This window comes from Larus michahellis, chromosome 7 (genome assembly GCF_964199755.1).
Source record: "Larus michahellis chromosome 7, bLarMic1.1, whole genome shotgun sequence".
In the NCBI taxonomy this organism is placed as follows: Eukaryota; Metazoa; Chordata; class Aves; order Charadriiformes; family Laridae; genus Larus; species Larus michahellis.
Genome location: NC_133902.1, coordinates 37,020,875 through 37,031,204, shown reverse-complemented (window position 1 = coordinate 37,031,204; position 10,330 = coordinate 37,020,875). Strand labels below are relative to the sequence as shown.

At 44.2% G+C, this 10,330-nt stretch overlaps 1 long non-coding RNA gene across 2 annotated transcripts in view; it reads right to left on the bottom strand.

Moving 5' to 3' along the window:
- Positions 1–1,298: 1,298 nt before the first annotated feature.
- Positions 1,299–10,330, bottom strand: part of LOC141746311 (uncharacterized) — a 28,014-nt gene continuing 18,982 nt past the window's right edge. Inside the window, exons 3-4 of one of the 2 annotated variants that reach the window (XR_012588300.1) lie at positions 5,834–5,915; positions 1,299–1,862 (exon numbers count right to left, since the gene is read on the bottom strand). This is a non-coding gene — a long non-coding RNA (uncharacterized LOC141746311). Of the gene's footprint in view, positions 1,863–2,622; positions 5,916–10,330 lie in introns of those variants that run through there. The other variant, XR_012588299.1, reaches the window with a different exon arrangement.

Here is a 10,330-nt window from a genome sequence, read left to right as displayed (position 1 = left end):
AAGCTTGTCCAGGTCCCTCTGGATAGCGTTCATCCCCACCAGTGCGTCAACCGCTCCACACAGCTTGATGTCATTGTCAAACTTGCTGTGGGTGCACTCAATCCTACTGTCCATATCACTGACAAAGGTGTTAAACAGCACTGGTCCCAGTACCGACCCCTGAGGAATGCCACTCATCACCGGTTTCCAGTTGGACATTGAGCCAATGACCGCAACTCTTTGAATGCAGACATCTAGCCAATTCCTTATCCAGTGAGTGGTCCATCCATCAAATCCATGTCTCTCCAAGTTAGAGACAAGGATGTGATGTGGGACAGTGTCAAATCCTTTCCACAAGTCCAGGTAGATGGTGTCAGTTGCCCTTCCCTTATCCACTAACACTATGACCCCACTGAAGAAAGCCACTAAATTTGTCAGGCACAATTTCCTCTTAGTGAAGCCATGTTGATTGTCACTAATCACCGCCTTTTTTTCATGTGCTTTAGCAGCATTTCCAGGAGAATCTGCTCCATGATCTTGCTGGGCACAGAGGTGTTCAAAGCACGCTCCCGCAAAATGGGGGATCCAAGTTCACTTCCCTCTTCTGCCTGGAAGCTTCCACCTCCCTAAAGGACTGTGGTCATGATGGCATAGGGTAGCATCCCTCCTGCTGCGAAGGCAGGCCACTGAGGAATCCAGAACAGAAGCTTCAAATGCGTGCAATCAGAAAACAGAGTAGAACATTAGAATAAAATATAGTAAGGAGCATTAAAATAAAATATAGCAAGGTCCGTTATTGCTGAATATACCTGAATGCATTCACATAAACAATCCAGAAAATTTCTGAAAGTTAAAGTCTGGAGCTCACACTGGGAGGCTGTCTGTGGATATATAGGTTTTGTGCTGAAACATGTCACCTGCAGATCATTCCTGCAGCACTGGTTTAGCTCTTTACATAGATACACAGAGGCATCTAAAGAGGGAAATGCTTAGATCCTTATCTCTCCCTCTTTAAGGTTTTTTTTTTCCCTAATGCTTGTTCCTTACCCGTTGTATCTTAAAACTTGTGTTAGTTACGAGCACTGTTTCTGACTTAAAAAGCATCACAGCAGATCAAGACATGCCAACAGAAGTACAAGCGTCCAGAATAGCAACAGTGAAATGGGCTTGGGGAAAATGGTATCAAAATCATGAAAGGAATGTCTCGAAAGTCTGAAGAGTTATACTCAGACTCTGTTTGGCACTATTAAATAATTGGGTGGGACTTTTGAATCTAGCACTCGCATTTGCAGATATGTTGTTTAATAGAAAGCTAAGATGTAAGTATTCAGCTGTTAATGTTAAAAATAATATTTAGAATGCATTATGATGAGAGGTCAGAAGAGTCAAAACCTCTGCAGCCCTGGAAATATCTGTGTATGTGTCTATCAAACACAGGCACAAAGGAGAGTTACTTCTCTCTTCCACAACCACTAGGTGAGATCAGGGCTGTAAAAGAACAGGAGGCCCCTCTAGCTTTCTTCCACAAAAAAAAAAAGGAGGAAAAAAGGCAGACTTCACATTCTGAAAAACAGCAGATAGCAGAAACCCCGTGGTGTCATGGACTAGATTCAAGGAAAGGACTGAATGGGACAGAGTGGAAACTAAAACTGAAGAGTTGTTTCAAAAAGCTGCAAGGCAATGGAGACCAACCCAGAAATGGAATGTAAGTAATTGAGATACAGATCAATAATACTACACTGCATAATAAGTGCCATATATTTTCCTTTTTGGAAAAGGGAGAGTTTGCAATAGGTGCCTCTAGAGATGATGTTGCAATGGGACATGTCTGTATTCTTCTAGTAGAATCGGTTGAGGTTGTTCACACTGCGATACTCTGGCATCTGCGGAGACAAGACACACAGATCTTAATTCATCCTTGTCAGGAGATTCCTACCATGTTAGCAGGTGGCCCATTGGATAGTAAAGACTTGGTTACAAACACTGATGGGACCTTTTCAAACATCACGCATTAGCAGGCTAGCATGGATAACCTTTGGAAAGCTACTGGACTGGCTAAGAAATGTGAGTATGATAAATAGGGCCTCTGTCTTGTACTGGAACGAGGGGCAGGACACTTTCTGGCTCATACATAGAAAGTAAGATGCAAGATGCTGTGATCCCACGGTAGGAAGCATAGCAGACCAAAATTGGTCTGTGCTTCTGTATAAGCAAGGAGAAGAGAGAAAGTGTTAGATTTTGTTTTATTTTTTTCCTGCTCATCTGGTCAAGTGAACAAAGGACACGCAGTAATTTGCCTGACTGCAAACCCAACACTTGTGAACTAACTCGTATTTTGGATAAGGCAAGTAGGCATGGAAGAACTAGAGTACGGCAGTGAAGGACTGGCTGAAGAGTGGGAGAGGCACATTGCTTAGCTTCATACTTTATTCTGAACCCCGCAAACCCTAACCGCTCATCTCCAGCACCAAGGTACAAGAGTACTTTTCCTCACCTTGCTTTGGTAAATCCAGACAACTGTTTCAGGGGAGACTATTTGTTAAATTATCCACAATGCTACAGATGCTAGACTGTTTATTTTGGTCATATATTTCAAAGAACAGTTTCTCCAGCAAACAGGGTAACAGCTGTGGCTGATAAAACTCCTGAGCATAATCATTATCCTCTTTTTCTGATAGAGACTGTCACAGATTTACTGTTGAGTTTTGGCCTAGATGCTGGTGCTGTACAGTCAGCCAAAAATAAAATGTAAATGGATAGCTTTAACATGAAAAAAAAAAAAGCAAAAGAAGAATCTTCAAGGTTGCAAGGCTAAAGGAACTGCAATTATCAACCCAGAGGAAGGACCTGTATCCTACATACGTACATGAATGTACTTCAGATGTTCCTGTATCATTGCAGGCCCGTTTCTCCTGTGCATGGCCATATAGATCTTGCCACAAGACTGAGATTTTGGAAGGGGGACTCCTGTGCCATTGTGAAAGAAGTTCTCTGAAGATCTCTTACGTATTTCAAAGCTGAATTACCAGGATCATCCATCAGTTTTGGGTGCCTCGGTTACTGGCAGCTCTGTTCACTAAGGGCCTGGCTGTCTACAAAACTGCCTTCGAAGTCACAGTCTAAAATATCTAGCCTGAGGCTTCTCCTGATACAGAAATCATACGGTCAGACATGGAAACCAGTTTAAAAGCATGGGCATCCTTAGCCTATAGTGCAACTATACAGCACAAAAGGTACAGCCACACACCTTCATCAGAATATGTACTGGCAGCTCTTCTACCAGATGTGTTTTTGCAAGGCGGCTAACTTGCCCATCAAAATTCATTTTTCAGGCAGGCGAGTGTGGCGCTCATGGGAGATGCAGAGCTGACAGGCTTTGGGTTTGGATTTCCTTTCGCACGAGCAGCACCCCCTCACAGGGCAGAGCAGGCTCCCTCCGACTCTCTCGCCAGCCCTTCTCAACAGCAGCCTTGAAGGCTTAATCCTAAAATTGTAGGGCTGTTCAGTGCCCTTCTCTGTTGATTCAATCGCTGGTCTGTCTGCTCCGGCTTTCAGCGGGGATGCCAAGCGAAGTGGTGGTTTCTGTGATGCACACACCTGACCGCCAGGAACTGGAACAAGACCACCAACTTATTTCATGTCAGTTACTGAATAACCGCTGGAGGTTTCCAGCTTTCTGTTGCTACCAGCCCGGACAGGATTCAAACCAACAACCTCAAGGAAAAATGATCCTTAACTCCTGATTCATCCCATCTTCTGTACGTTTTAATGATGAGCAGGACAGCCCCCTGTTACGGAATAGCAGCCCTACAGTTGATTTTAAAGAAGCATTTTCGCTTTCCTGGACTTGAGCCTGAAATCGCGCTTGGAGTAACTCACATTCGTGTCAGCAGAACACCACCAGCCAAATATACATAATTTTTATATAGATATATATTTTTTCCCCTTTTATTGAACTGTTATTCTCTTAAATCAAATGCAAGCATTATCATCACTCCAAACTGAGAAAGATCACAGGTGAATGTTACCAGTGAAGTTTAAAGTCAGCTTGAAATAGCTTTACTTTTAGCAGAAAGCATCTTTTTTTCCTGGATGTTTCCTCACCAAGCCAAATATTAGAGTTGAAATAGGGCAGGTTTCTAGACTATATACTGCAAAAGATGTTTTCTGTCTGCTTCCCTCCTGCCTTCGGAAGAGACAGAGCATCCTCATTTCTCTAGGGTTGTTTTAACTCTGCACATTTTGGGGGGATGATTACGCCAAAACCGTACCCATTTGCCACAGCTGCTCCCTTGTTCCCAGGACCACTACAAGTTTTGCTGGCAAAAACAATTCTGTCCTGTCACTGCTGAGCAGGTTTAGTAACACAGCTCTGCAGGTAGTGGCGTTTCTAATATCATGCATGCACAGAAAATCCCAAAACCAGAAGAGCAGCATTTACACCCAGCCCAGATGCCTCAAAGTCCTCATCTCCCCGCAGCCCTTACCAAAAAAAAGCCTTATTAATTTATTTCCAGCCTGCACGACAGTGTTAAAGAGAGTGGGGTACAGAAATGCTGCCGAATGACAAAAGACAAAGTCAAAAAAAAAAAATAGAGTGGAAGTACAAATCTACTGCTCATTAACTGGCTTCAGATGATACCAGCTTGCTGGGGTTTTTTCTGCAGCTCTGGCAGGGAATATTTTATTTGCTTAGTAAAGTTTTCACATGTGATATCTTGTTGCTGTTTTGTTTTGTTTCTTAAATCCCTTACCTATGTATTTATTATAGACAGATATTATACCCTCGCAGTAAAGAAACACTGCAAAGTCCTAGTTAACTGCTCAGAGCTGACTGAATAATACCATAAATACAAGGGTACTGAAATGACAACAATAAAGGGATCTGTACTTTGAACAATAAATATGAACTGGAGCTGTGCTTTGGATTTTATGCATGCTCTAGCTAATAGATATTCAGCTTGTGTGGGCCACTGACATTTAAATAAATACATGTGCAGTCCAAGGGGGTTGGCTGCAGAGCCTCTTGTCAATTGAATCCAGCCCTGAGAACACTAACACAGCGGTTCAGGATTGCAGAAATTCCATGCTGGGCTAGCCCTTGGTGGGATCTCTCCTGAAACCATAAGACGTCCTCCATGGGGGGCGGGGGGGAAACAACGCGACAATGGGGATGAGGAGGGGGTGGAAAACCCCAAAAACATGCAGCTTCAAAGAAACACTGAAAATATTTAGAAGGAAAATGCCTGCTAGCCTGCTCTTTGCAGACTCAAGAACTCAGCTCCTCTGAAAGTGAGCTAGCTTGTCAACCTTAACAGTATTCCTACACTGCATTTTGGGCAGGAGGGGATCACCTTTTAAACAGAACCATTATTTTCTTTGCAAAGCAAGGCCACAGAGTGCACTCATGTAAATCCATCACTGATATGAAAGGAACAGACACCTGGGTTAGAGGACCCAGAAGGATCCTGAGGCAACAACTTTCTGCAGCAGACGAGCTCCTGAGGCCACCTCTGCATGCAAGGACAGGTTTGACTTTGGTGGAATTAGTTTGATTGATTTTCTGGAAAGCAGAAGGACTAAGGCTGTAAGTCTTTCTTTACCCATTCTAGCAAACCAGTCGGTAGCCCTAGAAATCAACAATTATTTGGCAGCATCAGACACACTGAGCAGCTGTAAGGCATGATGTTAATCCTCAGCACCTCATTCCAAAATGAGAGAAAGTCTATGAAGTGTCCCAAGCACTTGCTTTGCATCATCCGCATAAACCAGAGGTGATACCATAGGTTTTCACGGGACACCAAATATTCTCCCTCACTGTTGTAGAAAGTATAGTTTCACATCCAGTTGTTACCTTCTCTCATCACTACCACATACTGGTGCAGATGAGGGATAACCCAGGAAGAAGACGACATCAACTCCAGGACTGCAGTACTCTGAAAAAAACATAAGTGGTCAGTTAAAAAAATAAAAATAAAATAATAATTAAAAAAACCAACAAGCAACAACCAAAAAAAAAAGTATCCAAAGGGGAATTCATTGAGCTACTTATCACTGAGTTTAACACTGAGCAAAGCAGTAAAGGCTACGTAATAGCATTATAGATAATTAGAAAACTGGGATGAAAAAACATGCTTTTGGTAGCTGGAATCATGCCTCCCGAGGAATTCTTTGTGGGCATCAATGCATATGTAAATAGGAGCAATTTAGTTGATATCGTGTACTCTGGTTTCTCAAAAGCTCCCTCACCAGGGGCTCCTAGGAAATTAATCTCTCCTGGGATTAGAAGAAAGGTTCTCAAGTTAATTCAAAACTACTAGAAAATAGGAATGGACAGGTAGGAATAAATGGTTATTTTTCACAGTGCAGGGAATCCCAGTGGAATCCCACAGCAGTTTGGGCTGTGACATGGGTTGTTCTCAGAACCTACAGGATCTGGAAAAATGATACAGGAGCAATTTTCTGAGGATAAAGAAAAAAAATTGCTTAAAGCAGCAGAAACAAGAGATGTGTACAAAGAGCTGCAGAAGGACTGAAGGACATGGCAATAAAACAGAACACCAGGTGCTCATAAATAAGCAGCAGCACAAAACCAAACTGACCTCATATAGTCCCCCCTCCGTTAGTTATTACCACTCAGGAAAGAGATAATCCAAGTCCACAAAAACATCAGTTCATTCCCAGACAGTGAGCAGAGAAATAAGACTGTAAGGAGAAAAGAAGGTGCCAGAGAGACCTTATGGAAGCCTTCAAGCCCCTAAGGGGCTACAGGAGAGATGGGGAGGGACTCTCTTTCAGTGAGTGGAAAGATAGGACGAGGGGTAACGGTTTTAAACTGAAAGAGGGGAGATTTAGATTAGATATTAGGAAGAAATTTTTCACTATGAGGGTGGTGAGGCACCGGAACAGGTTGCCCAGGGAAGCTGTGGCTGCCCCATCCCTGGAGGGGTTCAAGGCCAGGCTGGATGGGGCTTTGAGCAACCTGGTCTGGTGGGAGGTGTCCCTGCCCAGGGCAGGGGGTGGAACTAGGTGATGTTTAAGATGCCTTCCAACCCGAACCACTTTATGATTCTATGAACCACCAGGAAATAGCTTGAGAAATCCCTTCCCTTAAGTTACAGTTTATGTCTGGCCAGTTACTTCTCTGCCTGAAAAAGACGTGACTTCTGGATCTGTCACATTTTCGAATCAGGAGGTACATGGTGGTAGCGAACGTTTTGTCACAGCTTCTAACAGTGCAAGAGCAGCGTTTGATGCACATCCTTAAGATGATGCAGATTAAAAACACAAACAAAGCACCTTTTCATCCAAATCGTGGATTTCACTGCCACAGACAGTTGTGGAAGCTGGAAAAGTGAGCGTGCTCCAAAGGCAGTGAGCCAAAATAACAGAAGGTAAGCTGAACAAAGAGTTCTAGGAAACATAAAAATAGAGCGAAACCTCTAGCTCAGTAAGCTGTTAAACTGCAGCTTGCTGGGAGAGTTTGCTGGAGCCAGCGTAACGCCGGGTTTTATGCTCCTTCCATTAAGCGTCCACCACCAGCCGATGTCACAGATAGTGGCAAAGCTATCTGAGCCTTTGGTCTGCCTTCATACAGCTGCTCTTGCGTTTCACAGATTAACTTTGGATCCAGGCATAATGGGTACAGAAGGGAAACATCAGAGAAAAAGTCTGGGAGAGAATGTCTAGCATGCGTTCCTAACGGAGCCAGTGCTTTCAAAACAGTTCATCTAAATATAGTTTCGAAAAAAACACTGAAGTCAACAGGATTTAGGCATGAATGTAACTTCTAAAGCATGCTCCTGGGGTAGGGAAGAAGGAGCATTTGAAGCAAGGAGGATTTTTCCCACAACCACCTTCTTGATGGGGGACAATGGGAGACAGGACCTTGTGTGTGAAGCATTTGGAGAAGAGGTTCGACAGATAAACAATAATCAAATCATTGGAATCAATTACTTCTCATTAGCAAAGTCATTTCTAAAGGAAATGAAAGATGATATAATTAGACTACCCACCAAGCTTGTCACCGGTCATCCTAAACTGCCTTAGCACCTGTTCTTGAATTTTGCATTTGAAAAGGAAGAACATACGGATGAATAAGGATATAGCCATGGACACTCAGCATGATTTCTGTAAGGGGTGGTTTTGCCTCACCAAACCATGGTGGTTCGTGAAGGAATCATCAAGCATATGGATAAGGGAGACAGTTGCTCTGACCTTCTTAGGTTTCCCAAAATGTTTCCAGTATTTGCCTTCAGCAAGCACTCTGAGATGCCATGGGATAAGAGGAAAGGTCCTCGCGCAGATTAGAAACAATAAAAAGAAAGTAAGTACAGGAAAGCAGAAGGTACAAAGCTGATGTTAGGCAAGGTTGGCGATCCAGAATTGACTGGGATATTTCAGCACAGGCTCACCTCGGCTTTCCCAGGAGCAGAGCGGCACGGCCGCTGTCTCACTGCTGCCCACCACCGCAGCGGTGGAGCCCGTTCCCTCACAGCAGCCGCAGAGCCTCCCGGGGGTTTCACTGAAGCCCTGGTGCATCTTCCTTGCCAAGGAACGACATCTCCGCTTGGGCTTTCAGCTCACTTCCTTTTTCTCTAGCAGTTTGATGTGTGGTGGCTAGCAATACTTCAGTAGCTGCTCTGTCACACAGCAGAGGTTCCCCGAATCGCCACAAGCCTTTTTTGAACAATCTTACCGCACAGGCAGCAGGTTTTATAAGAAAGATCTTCAGACAGTAAAAGTGCTTTTGAAGCAGGACAGAAACTAAGTTCACAGTCTTATATATATATTTTATTTTTTTTCCTTGCCAGATAGCCAGTGCCATGGATGAGGCTACTTTCCAGCACATTTCACAAGCAGACAATTCACAAGCATCACTTTTTGTTGTTAAGAAAGAAAAACAAAACAACTTTCATTTGCCAGACATTTCCCAGAACATCCATTTCATGGAGAAATACTTCTGACTGCATCACTGTCTGAAATCGGCATGCGTGCATGCTGAAAGACTTTGCGGATTGCCACCAAGCCTGTCTGATCCAGGGGGAGCTGGAGGCAATATTGAGGCTGATGGAGGCACCTGCCTGGTCTAATTGCTTCATTTAGAACATCTGGGATGCTGGTTTGGGTGTAGGTGGGTGCTTAACCTTGCCTTGGAAAGCTAGAGGTGCTGCTGTGAGCACAACACAGAAAGGAAAAGTAGTATGTCTCAGGGTTCAGGGCTGCCTGGAAAAGCAGACTCAAGCTCTCCAAAACTAGTGCAAGGAAGAGGATGCTGCATTTATTTACAGAAAAAAGTACCTAACTACACCGAACACAGTACTGACATCACTATTGTCCTCCTCCTTGTGAAAACAAACCTGGAATAAGATACAGCTGTATAGAAATACATTCAGTGCTCACTGAGGTCAATGGAAAGATTCCTGTTGATGTCAACAGATATTGGCACAACCCTCAAGTAAATCTATAAAATACATTTAGATCTAATCACAAAATTATCCATGGGGTAGTTGAAGGTACTTGAAGTACCTAACATAATTCCCAATGTGAATGTCTCTGTCTCTGGAGACATTACAAACCCCCCTGGACGCGTTCCTGTGCAACCTGCTCCGGGTGACCCTGCTCTGGCAGGGGGTTGGACTAGATGATCTCCAGAGGTCCCTTCCAGCCCCTGCCATTCTGTGATTCTGTGATAGCCAGCACATGAGCAGCAGTGTTCCCAAGTGACCTGATCCTGCCACAGAGCTGTGCTCCCAGTTACCCCCCAGGAGCCCCTCCGGTTGTGGGTTACTCTGTGCGATAAGCATCACCTTGCCGAAGAGGCCAGGAGCCTTGTTAGGGGGGGTTGCGGGTAGAGGATCCAGCCCCAAGTCCTGCTGTGGTGCCCACCAGGAGGCACAGTAACAGCTACTAAAACTAAGCATGGTCTTAGGGAAGATGGATAGACACCTGCCTAAAAGCAACTGAATTGAGATCGCCAACTCATTTTGCACAGACTACAAAATATTTGCTTTGATTTCCATTCCTCAGCAAGTGAGGTTCAGATGTCCTATTAATTGGGTGCAACCTAAGAAGCCTGACAGACAGAAGTGATGCAGAGCAATCTGGAAAGCATGGAAAGCTGGGCTCCACAGAACAATGCGTATTTTTCACTACAACCAAACGCAAGTTGCTGCATGTGGGAACAAAAGCACGCGTTGGATTTTGAGGACAAGGGACTACATCATCAGGGACAGAGACCAAAGAGTCCCTGGCAAATAACAAGATGCACGGGAACCTGCAGGAAGAGAGGGAGAGCAAGTTTCACTACTTGGATACATACACGGCAGAAAGTCAGCAACACGCTTTGGCA